Genomic DNA, 12,575 nt, shown 5'->3' with positions numbered 1-12,575 from the left:
TAATTCGGAAAACAATTTTTTAAAACTGATCGCTTGTACCGTTCGAAATAATTAGCCAATGAAAAATATTTTCATTATTGGTAATAATTTATCTCAATATTTTCGAAAATGATGAAAAATATTTTTCGTTTATTTATTTCTATAAATAATATAAGCGATCATTTTTAAAAAAATATTTTTTGAAAAATTCATTTGTCGTGAAGCAAACGACACTTTAGTCACAGATGTTCATGCCAAAAAGCCATTTTGCTTTCTGTTTTGCTATGACAACTAGGAAAAACATGCGCCAGCCAGGAAAGTCCTACTAAGTCATTTTTTTATCTCATTAAAATTACGCATGCAACAAATTTTATGTATATTAAATTTCCAATCAACTCATTCACTTATCCTCAAAATAACATTAACCCACAAAACCCGAACTCGCACTTCGCCGGAGAACGTCGTTCTCCGGTGGGATTTGGTGGATGGAGGGGACGGGTTGATCAAGACGGTGGGGGATATGCACGGCGGTGAGGAAGAGAATTTGATTGATATCGACATTTCTCCATCTAGACAGTATCACAATTGATAGGTTATATTGGGCTTATCCATCAAATTGATATTGAAATTTGAATATGTGAATACGAAGATTTCCGATTCCATTTATTTCTTGGGGATGAGAGACTTTTTAAGAAATTGAAATCTGTGAAAAGAGAGGAATCGGGTATTGTATACATCAACGGTCAAAGTGCGCACGTCGCCTGATCCAAAGGTCTGAAATTGATCTTACGTGGAATTACTGAAAATTCATTTTAATGGACAGAATGGGTAAGGGACAACAAGGACTTTTCACGTATCAGTGGATAAGAGAGATCACGACATTGCACCGACTCATGAAGACCCGGTTCGCTTTGCCCCGCCCCGATAAGCCCTTGCGGGGCCTACCCCGTGTAAAGTTATTTCTTCGTCACTTTAAGAATTAATACTACAAAAAATTCTAAATTACGCTCACTTCGACACAAATACCTTAAACTTTTTTTGTGTGTCATTAAAAATCCTAAACTTGCCCCGTTATGATACGCGTACCCTAAACTTTTTTTAATGTCATAAAAAATCCCAAACTTATACTAAGGGGCAACGTCGGGTATATATTCAGGTACTGTAAAAGTTATATGATCCGGTCTTTAATTATTCTTCAATTTTATTATAAGTAAAATTTATTGAGGATTGACTTATAGATAAAATTAAAGTTAAAAAAAAACTTTAACCCTTATAAAGGGGCAAGTAATTGGATTGATAAATAAAATAAAATAACCTCCGATACGTCAAAATAATACCTTTATCTAAGACATGAGATATATGTAACTATTTGATTATAATTGAATTTTATTACAAGTACATTTAAAGGATAAAAGGAAACTTTAAGCTAATAAATGGACACACAATGAATTGAAAATAGATAAACTTGTTATGTTAAAATGATAGTTCAAGATATAAAATAAACGAAAGTGCAAATTGTTCTATCAAATAAATGAGAATTACAATTGCAAAAGATGGACAAATGAGTGCCTTACCACCAGGAATCACATCTGTAACCGCCAACTGGGTAAAGCGCATTAATGAATTTAAAGATGTTAAAGTGCAAACCTTGATTTTTATTTTACCTTTCGAGATGTTTCGATAATTTTCGTTCATAAGACCAAAGAAATTCCAATGTTGAGCCGAACCGAACAGAACCGAACATCTAATCTCCCTATTCCACTCCACTACAACCATTAGAACTGTTCGTTTTTAATAAGAAAAATTGGAGGAAATGAAGCATCGGATGGACATAAGTCTATTCATCCAATGAAAACAATTAATGCTTGGCCCACATGGCGACCAATTGAGAAGCATCGAACCAATTTATGCCAAAAAAAAAATCGGTACAATCATATTATGTTGTCAAGCTTATTGATAATTGGGTGAACAAATTAATAGCTAGCTTATTCATTTTTCATTATTAGTTTGCAATTGGAAATTTATGTCATAAATACATAGTCACCATGTCCATAACCTTACTACTTAATATATTAGTCCAATAAATGTGGGTAGTCCAAAGATGTACACTTGAGTCAAACTTGCATAAGAAAGTCGACACATCTTAATAAATTCATTATACATTGTTTATCCAATGATCAATTTTTATGTTGCATGTCTATCCATCCACATATAGAAAATGCGAAGGATACTGCTTGTCTTCTCTCCGGTGGCAAATTGTAATTTCGCCAATACAGATGTACAATTCTGGGCTTGTCTTGAGGCTTCTGTCCATCACTTGGACCCACAGATACCCTCCCCTCACTCTCTCTCTCTCTCCTTTTTAACTTTTGCTTTTTTTACGAGTCTATTATATTTTTTTCATTTAATTCTATATCAACATAATTATCTTGGGAGTCCTAGTGTTGATCCGGTACTCGAGCCTTAAACTTTAAAATTGTACAATTAAATCCTAAAATTTATCGACGTTTTTCACGTTAGTCCTTTCCGTCAAGGAGTTGGAACTCAACCTTAAGCCGAGTGAAAAATGACTTCAATTATTATTTTATTTTGAAAGAAAAAGAGAGAGTTGCTCATCCAATTAGAAGGGGGAAAAATTAGCACCAACGATGGCCAATCTATGTGTGTATATATATATATATATATAAAATACCTAGGATCTGGGGTTATAAATAGGATCTGGGGATTATTATAGAAGATATTATGAATCTAATTGGATCGTTTTCGTTTATTAGAAAGGAAGATGGGAGATTGTAATAAAAAGATAAAAGCAACAATGACGTATGTAATTTTTAATAGACGTTCTAGATATTCAAAATATTCAATATATTGAGAAAACAGATAAAAGATTTCGGATATGTCTCGAGATCTAGCAACAGCGAAAATGTATTCCAATATAAAAATGCAGATTTCTACACAGAAAGCTATTAAATAAATAAAATTAAATAAAAGCACGAGCATTAAAAATAATAAAGAAACCGTAAGCAATATATAGAATGAGAAGAAGAATTGCTAGAACTTCTAAACCAACCATGTAGGTGGTATTGTTAAGCAGGAATGAAAAGGGCAAAACGGTAAGAAGAAGCAAGGATATATAACAAGTGCAGACAATTGCTTTAAAGTAAAGTACAAACCATCCACAGGCGGTTCGACCTGCCGTTTGTGGGGTATGTAAATGTATGAAAAGAATTGGAAGATGATAACTGTTATATAATGGAAAGATTACAACAACGGTATTGAAATGTTACAGAATATAGGTATTGAAGTACAAGTGCAGAAGTAAAAAAATTTCTTTGGTAGAAATTCTCTCGTTACTCAGACTATTTAGTAGTCTAGAACAATAAGATTTTCCACGCTATAAGAACTAGAAAAGGTTTTGAAAGATCTTGAAAATATGGGACAAGATCTTTATAGGGATCAGAAACTTACTGGATACAGAAAGGTTATAGAAAGGTTTGAGATGAGAGATCTCTTATTCCTTCGAAGAAGGTTTAGAGGGATTTTTGATTCAGAAAGGGTTTGAAAGAGCTCTAAAAGGTTCTAAAAAAGTCCTGCCTCCTCAAGTGAGTGAGGTCTGGTTTTATAAGCAAGCTGAGTTCCTGTAGAGATAGTTCATGGGTAGTACTGTAGCAAATAGTAGTAAGTGCACAGTGTTTACAGTGAACAGTACTCTGACATAATCATGAAAGAAAGGAAAAACTCGATGATTCCTTTCGGCTTAAAAATGATTAAAATGGCAGGAGTCTTTCGGCGCCCGATATCATGGTTTGGACAAATCTTCCGCCTCTTCGTCTTCTTCTTCCTGTTCTGCTACGTCTCTCCATGGGATTCTTGGGAGGATTCCATAGCAGTCATCTTCATTGGAATTCCCACTGTGATGAGAGTGAGAAGATCCAGAGTCTTCAATTTCAAAAAGAGCTTGCTTCAACATTCCGGCCAGTTGCTGATGTGATTGAGCTGAAGCTAATTTAGAAAGAACGAAACCTTTGTCATGTAGGAAATGAGTGATTTCCCCAAGAAGAGGAGGACAACCGGGAGTAGATTGTTTAGCAATGAGCCATTTGTTGACGGCATTCATAGAAACTCTATCAAAGAATTTGAAACCATCCCATCATTTGACTTTGAATCGTCGTATTAAAATAGGGATGCATGTTACGGGTGCTTTCCTATAATCAAGAGTCCATCCAAGAACCCAAGATACTCCGAAGAAGTAGAAAAAGAGCATGAGTCTAGGAAAGATTTCTTTAAAGTGGTGTGGATTGAATTTGCTGAGGAAGAGTTCATAACTGGGTTGAACTCTAGTATGAAGGATTTCATCAGTGGGTCCGAGTTATTCCCACCATTTAAAGAACCAATAAGGGATTCCTTTGATATCAAAATTTTCGAAGTAGAAAAACCAAGTATGGGAGTTATTGAGATTTTGTCTCCAGAAGGTACTCCACCAGGCTTGTCGGTAGTCAAAATATGAAAATGATGTTCTGTATGGAAGGGAGTCAGCCATTTTGACATTAAATTTTCTCATAGCCAGTGGACCGGGTTTCCAGTCTCGAGGGTGGATGACCTTGTGTAATATGGCTTTAGAGTAATTTATATGTCCTTTGTCTGAGAAATGTTTAAAAGAGATAGATTCTGTTTCTATTAAAATTCTCTCATAAAATTCGACAGTTTTGTAAATGTCATAAGGAGTGTATAAATTTTTTTCTAAAAACATGTTTTTGGCAAAAACATAAGGGTTTTCATCATAAAAGCCGTTTTCAATATTACAAATGTTATCATAATTTGGTTTAGGAAAAAAATTTGATTTGGGTTCAGGAAGGGTTGTCTGAGTAGACTGGATAACCACCTCACTAGAAATTCTTTTTCCCATTTGCTTTTGGGTAGCAATGGGAGAAGGGTCAGGATTTACCAATGCTATTGATGGTTGTGTCTGACTATTGAAGGCTTTTTGGAGGAGCTGTAAAGGTTCTTCATGAGAAATTTTAGTAATATCAAAAGGAGGTTTTAATGACAATTCAAGGTCTGGTTTAACCTAGGCAGAATTGATTGAAATGGTATTGGTATTTGAAGGTGGCTGGGTAGTTGCCTGCAGCCAGGTTCTTATGTTGGTTAATCCAGGAGGTGAGGATTTTTTCCCGGATGAAGTTTCGGCAATTTCTTTGCCTTTATCTCTCTTGGTAGGCTTGTTGAGTGATTTGGGAGGCATTTTCCCTGTAAAAATTCCCTTGTGAGAAAATCTAGAAGAGAATTTGAAAGAGCATTATATGGTATCAGAGCCAGGGGGTAGATAAAGATATTCTTTATAATTTCATTCGCAGTAAAGACGATTTCCTTCATGGAGGTCTTTTCGCGAGATTTCTGGATGTGTTCCAGGCAGTAAAGCCCAGTGGGGTAGTAAGTCCGTTGGTAAGCATCGTCGAAATCTATTGAAAAGAAGAAAGTAGTCTTTTGCAATGAACTTATTAAGGAGATCTGAGTCTTCTTCTAGTTCTTTATCACAAATGTTCTCTGATGAAGGACCAATAAATAGAGAAGAGATTAATATAGAAGATTTTAATAAATCTATTGAAAATTGGTTCATTCCAAAAGTTAAACTTGATAAAATTTATGAACATTCCAAGTTTAAATTCTTTGGAAACAACGACTATGTCATTGTTACTGAAGAAAGAGATGCACCGCTTTCTAATTCTTTTGCTTCAATACAACTTTTGAATAAGGATTCTATAAAGAAACATTCCCAGAAATGGAATTACATGCATATAGGTTTGGTACAAGTCGGTACAAAACCCCTTACCAAAGAAGGATTAGATACTTCCTCGCTACTTGTTTTGAGAGATGCAAGACTTTTAAAATACGATGAATCCATCCTTGGAGCAGTAGAAACAAGTCTTTGCAGTGGACCTATTCATTTTGATAGTCATCCCGGCGTTACCGTTTCTCTCAAAGACAAAAATATTTTAAAATCTCTCACCCTTCAAATAAAAACCCACAATTATTCTATAGCTGAAGGTTCTATTCCCATAGCTCTCATCTACAGAGTTTATTACAAAGTAATGAATTCTGCTTTCGGTAGCAAAGCTTTTAAATTGAATTCCAATAGGGAAACCCTTCTGTTACAAACAAACATTTCTAAAGCAAATGTTACCATTCCTAGGACCATTCCTTGGAATCAAATAACCCTTCCTGATCAATGGGAATTAGAAAACCGAATTCCCCAGCCGATCATTCAAAATTCTGATCCTACCAATATTATTCAATACCCTGAAGGAAGAGTAACTATTCAATTTTCCAGAAGATCTGTTGATATTCCTAGGAGGTCTTGTGACATTAGGTCAATTCCTTCTTGGCATTCTACTTCTTCTCGAAGGTCAGTAGATACTATTCCTAATATTCCTTCAAATATCCCTCTGAATAATCCTGAAGCAGCATCTGCAAGTGCTCCTCCTTTTCCAAACATCAGTGGTATAGATAACGGGTCCGGAATTTCCAGGCCAGTTTACCAACATACTCCTAATTTTCCTGATCCAACTCCTTCCGAAATGGAAGATCCTGAAATCAATGTTTTGGAATTAGCCTTTGAACCTGACAGAATCATTTTGAATAAAGAATTCAATTCTTTTGAAAATAAACACATCAGAGAATGGTTCTTTGCCCATTTTCGAAAACAAGCACTTGAAATCAAAAGAGAATATTATGATTACATGTATCAACATGAAATCGAGGTATTCTTCTTTAATTGGTTTGAAAACATATTCCTAAAAGAAAAATAGATTTTTGTTTTAGATCAATTTTATAAATGGAAATTAGATGATGGCCATGTCATTGAGTCTAATCATCCTCCTCTTATAAAAATCAAAATTGAACATCGGGAAACTGAAATAATAGCTTCTCCTTTCAAAACTGCCTCTGAAATAGACGGCATAGGAATCAAAAAGATTGTCGAACAAAATAATTTTTCTAATCAACATCTTCACACCATAGGAAAACAGCTTGATCGAATTGAAGATCTTACTCAAAATAGTTTTTCATCCTCTTCTATATCAACTTTAAAGAAGGATTTAAAACCACCACTCTTTAGGAGTTTTGAAAATCCAAAAAATCCTAGTCTTGATTTTGCTAAAGCCTTAGAGGATAGGAGAAAACTCCTTAAAGGAAAAACAGTTTTGATTCCTAAGAATCCTATAATTTTAGATACTCCTTTAATACAAAATCTGAGTGTCAAAGACACTCCAGACCGTATTGAGCCTTCCAATCAGATCAATCTTTTAGATAAATCCGATACTGAATCTCTTCCGGAGATAAATCGTATCACTTGGAAGGATCCCCGAAAACTATATTATTCTCGTGCAACTCCCCCTGATATCCTCACAGAAGAAACCTTTTCTTAAGTTCAGAACAAATACTCTTCTGATGTTATCTATGAATGGAATATATATGGTGTTTCTGAGCAAAACCTCATAAATAGGCAAAATGACACTATAAGGGCCATAACTTGTGTACGGCGCTCACTTTGGTACCATAACTTTTTTTCGGATCACTTTGGTGCCAAGTCGGAGGAAAAAACGATCACTTAAGTGTCATAACTTTTTTTTGGATCACTTCAGTGCTAAAATTTTTGAAAAACGATCACTTAAGTGCTAAAATTTTTGAAAAACGATCATTTAAGTGTTAAAATTTTTGAAAAACGATCACTTAAGTGCTAAAATTTTTGAAAAACGATCATTTAAGTGTTAAAATTTTTGAAAAACGATCACTTAAGTGCCAATCTCCGGCGAGACTCCGGTGAGCCACGTCAGCTTCAGAAATTAATAAAAAAAATGCCACGTCAGATTTCCGGCGAAAAATTGTGTACGGCACCGGAGTTGACACTTAAGTGATCGTTTTTCAAAAATTTTAGCACTAAAGTGATCCAAAAAAAAGTTATGGCACTAAAGTGAGCGCCGTACACAAGTTATGGCACTTGTAGTATTCTTTTGCCCTCATAAATATATTAACCCAGATGGTCATGCTTGCAAATACTTACAAAACCATTCCGGATATATCTGATCATTCGGTTGCATATCTTTTAATAGCTGGATTTACAGGCCAGCTCAAAGGATGGTGGGATAACTACCTGAATGAAGAGCAAAGGTCTCAAATTTTAAATGCTTATAAACTCAACCCTTTTGGTCAAAATATTCTTGACGAAGATGACCAACCCATCCAAGACTCTGTTAATACTTTGATATTTTCTATATCCCAACATTTCCTAGGAGATTCTTCCCATATCCTTGATAAAAACCAAGATCTTTTATCCAATATGAAATGTAGGTCTTTAGGAGAATACCGGGAATATAAAGAAATATTTTTGCAAAGAGTTTTCCAAAGGTCAGACTGCAACCAGTCTTTTTGGAAAGAAAAATTTCTTGCTGGATTACCAAAACTCATAGGAGAACAAGTTCGTGGTAAGATAAGAGAAGAATACGGAAATCAAATTCCATATGATCATCTTTCTTATGGTAAACTAACCTCTTATGTTTATAAAATAGGAACACAATTATGCACTAATATTCGTCTCCAAAAACAAATCAAGAAAGAACAGAAACTTTCTAAAAAAGGATTAGGAGATTTTTGTGCCCAATATGATCCATCTTTTGAATCTTTTGAAAAATCCAAATGTTCAGGAAAATGTCTTTCTAAACAAAAGGATCAAAAGAAATTTTATAAGAAACCTTATAAGAAGAAACTTGATAAAAAAAATTTTAAAAGAAAAGAAAATGATAGTTTTGATAAAACCAAAAAACCTAAAAGAAATTTCAAAAACATCACTTGCTATAACTGTGGCAAGAAATGCCACGCTTCACGATTTTGCAAAGTCACTATGTATCCTCGTTTTCTCGGTGAATTACAACTTACAAGACATGTAGTAAACGCTTTAGATAGTAACATTCAGTCCGATCATGAGCGCACGTGCATCGCATGATTCGCATCAGGCGGCCCCAGGAAAACAGCGGGCGCGGTAGCAACCGAAAACCCCGCGTGCATCCAACCGGGGATGTGGGGCCCGCCCGCCCCGATCCGGCGGTCAACGGCCATCCGATCCAACCAAAGCGACCACGCGCCCCTTCGGGAGCGTGTGGGGCCCCGCGCACATGCGCGCACGCCGTCGCGAACCTTTAGGAGGAGGAGGAGAGCACGAGAGCCACGAGTTCGGCCACGTGACCTCCGTTCCTTGACCGCCAAGTCAATGACAGCGAACTCCGAAAAACACAAAAAAGAGAAAAATGGAAATTCAACCGAACGACGCAACCAGAAAAGGAGGAAGGAGCCTGGAACGATCGCGACGTTGACGATCTTCCTACGTTCTTCGAACGAGCGACTGTTCTCCAACATCGTCGGAACTCGCCCGCTGCAGATCCACCCGGAGTGCGCTCTCGGGGAAGAGATGAGGACCTCGACGACGCTGCTCGACAGGTTCTCCCGCGCCTTCCATGACCACCCCTCCCTCTCCAAGCTCGTCGTCCTCTTCACCGTCAGGTTTTTACCCCTGCTTTTCCCGCTCGTGTTCTCCGCGTCTTATCGATCGGAGCAGTTTCGGGGCGATGTCGTATCGTGGCGATGAAAGGTTCGGGTGTCGTTGAGTCTTCTCGATCCGTGTTGCGTGTGGGCGTGGGGTTTTTTTGTACGTCGGTGTGTCTCTGTTCTGTGAGGGAAGGTTTCTGAGGCGGGGACCGACGAGCCGTTTCCTGTTTGTTCCCGTGTGATATCGGGTGTTCGCTTGGATGTTGCTTTAGAGTTTCTGCATCTTCGTTCTTATGTCCTGTGAATGGCGTGAAAAGTAACTTGGTGTCTTGTCGCTTGAGATTGTACGTCGTAATGCTTGAAAGTGGGCATGAGGAATGCTATATTTTCAAGCTGTACCAATTTGTGATTTTTTTTATATAAATCTAATTTAACGAAAATTAATGGAGGGTAAACAAATAAATCAGTTTGGGATTTTTAGTGGTCAAAATATTAGTTTGGAGTAAATTTATCATAAATGTATCCGTTTTGGGTTTTTTGTGGTAAAAAAATTAGTTTAGGGTAAAATTGTCACAGGTGTACTAGTTTGGGGTTTTCATTGTATTAAACCTTTGTCATAAGTATACCAGTTTAAGGTTTTTAGTGGTCAAAAAATTAGTTTGTGATAAATTTATCATAGGTATACCAATTTGGAGAGTTTTTTTATGGTCAAAATATTAGTTTTTGGTTAAATTTGTCACGTGACAACCATTTGTAATTTAATGTCACGCTGGTGTCAAAATAGCAACAATATATGACAACATTTTTTGCAGTTTGAATTTTGACATTGATCTTCGAAAAATTGAACTATATATTTTGTCTTTCATAAATTTCACTTTTCTCGAGATCAATCACCAGAATAGCTAAAAATTATGGGAAGGAGAGCTTATAGGATCCCAAAAGTTGATTTTTACAACAACTATAGATCAGATTATAGCAATGTCATGCACACATTTTAAGCTTGCGAAGTTTGTACTGTCCATCAATTTGAAAAAGAAAAACAAATAAAAGATATAAATAGCGGAGGGTAGACATGAGAGGCGATGAGCGAACTTGCACCAAATACCCATCATTCATTTGAGAAAAGTTGTACGGAAGATGGAAATTTTTATTCATAGCAATCAAAAGCATGATAACCAACAGTTTGACATGGCTCAAAGTTATGTGATTTCATCTAAACATACTTGCAAAAACAAAATTTTCTTCGGAATCCGCCGTCCTCGCAAGCCCCTCCCAAGGGATATCCGGCGTCGATGCAAGCCTCGTTGCAATCCGGGAGCACATAACACGACCCTATCTTCTTTTTCCAAATCCTTATCGCAACTGATGTTTCTGAAACGCACCGGAATTCGAGGTAGTTCAGCGATGATCGACGTAAGACATGATATAAATTATATGGACTTGGAAATTTGTTAATTCGAGCGAACAGATAAAATGCGTCCTTCGAGCCTTCGAGTTGAATATTGGTCTCAAGCGTGGTCTAAATCGAAACAGAAGGAACTCGATAGAGAGATGAAACGGAAGCTAGCGATTACCTGCTAAACAAAGAGAAATGAGGCAAAGAAGGATGACGAACAAACGAACTCTTCCTGAAGCCATTTTGAATGATGACCTCTTCTCACTTCTCTTTAGGTTATGACTGTAGAGTTGGTCGTGAAAATTTTGCGCAAAATCCCATCCTATATGTGCTATTGGAGCACCGCCATCATAGCCGCTTTACATATATGGAAATTGAAATGAGATATCAATTGCCATGTACAAAGCTCCGGGGGTCCATCTTATGGCAAAATGAATCTACAATCAGATATCAATTGCCATATGATGATAATGATAATAACGAAGAGGGAAGAATTCATCTACTTCTCGCGGGCGCGTCTGTGAGGAATGAAGATGACGGACCCCATTTTTTGCTGAACGACCGAGGAAGGCTTCTAGAATGGGTTGGAGACAAATTTCATGCACACTGATGGGTATAACAGAAAAAGGGAATTGGTTATCTCGGCCGCAAGTAGGGGCTGATCGTAGTGCCAGATGCAGAGAAGAAGGGAAGATCAGTTGGGATCGATCGGAAGAAAGATAAACTGAAGTTCTCGGATCGGAGGGGGCCAGAGGTACACACATTCGGCCACGAAAATTCTGGGAAGCTCTCTGGGATTCTCGTTTTTTTTTTAACTCACCGAGGAGAGTCGGCCGGAAGTTGCCATTCGTTTCCGATCACCGGCCACCGCCGCATCACCAGGGGAGACATCAGCCACAGCTTTTCGTGATCAGGAGGAAGGATTGAACAGTGATTTCCGGCGTCTCCGTCTTCGTCAACCCTGATTCCGATGACTTATTCTCGCCGCACGAACCAGGTAAAACCTCTCTCTTTTGTACTCTGTTTTGCTCTGTTTTCTTATAGAAAGGCAGCCGAGAGTCCAATTCTCTGAATAGGATCAAACTGGGATGAAACCGACTATATGAGAGACTTTTTCTCCGATTTAGAGTGTCATATGTTCATCTAGTTCGAGTTCAATCGCATGCTATTTCTGTCGGAATTTAAATTCACGATATTCCAATTAGGAAATGAATTTAATCATACGAGTCAAACAATGTTCAAATGCAAATCTAATTAACGAATGAATCCGTCATTTTCATGCTAATTCAATCCAAAAAGTCTATTCAATCATTGCGGTTCAAGATTTCCTGGCAAAAGTATTACTTCAATGTAGAAATCCCAATTTTGAAAGATTGAAGGAGTCGGTTTTATCAAATTAAATTTCATTTTTCTCCTTTAAAATATGTAAAAAAAGTATTTATATACATGGGGCCTCGCTTCACGGACCACCGGCTCTCAAGATCTCCACTTCTCTAGTCCATTTGAATTGATCTCCTCTATATATATGGAGATGGGTTCAGCTTTATTTAATAGGGTTTCTAAATAATTACATATAATATTCAATAGAATGACGATCTATTTTATTTTCTATAAAAAATATACATTTATTTCAATATCATAAGAACGTTTTTTTCTAATTTGG

Source organism: Syzygium oleosum, unplaced genomic scaffold (assembly GCF_021117445.2).
Source record: "Syzygium oleosum isolate NSW1041296 unplaced genomic scaffold, Sole_v2.1 Sole_v2.11, whole genome shotgun sequence".
Classification (NCBI taxonomy): Eukaryota; Viridiplantae; Streptophyta; class Magnoliopsida; order Myrtales; family Myrtaceae; genus Syzygium; species Syzygium oleosum.
Note: the sequence above shows the minus strand (reverse complement) of the source record.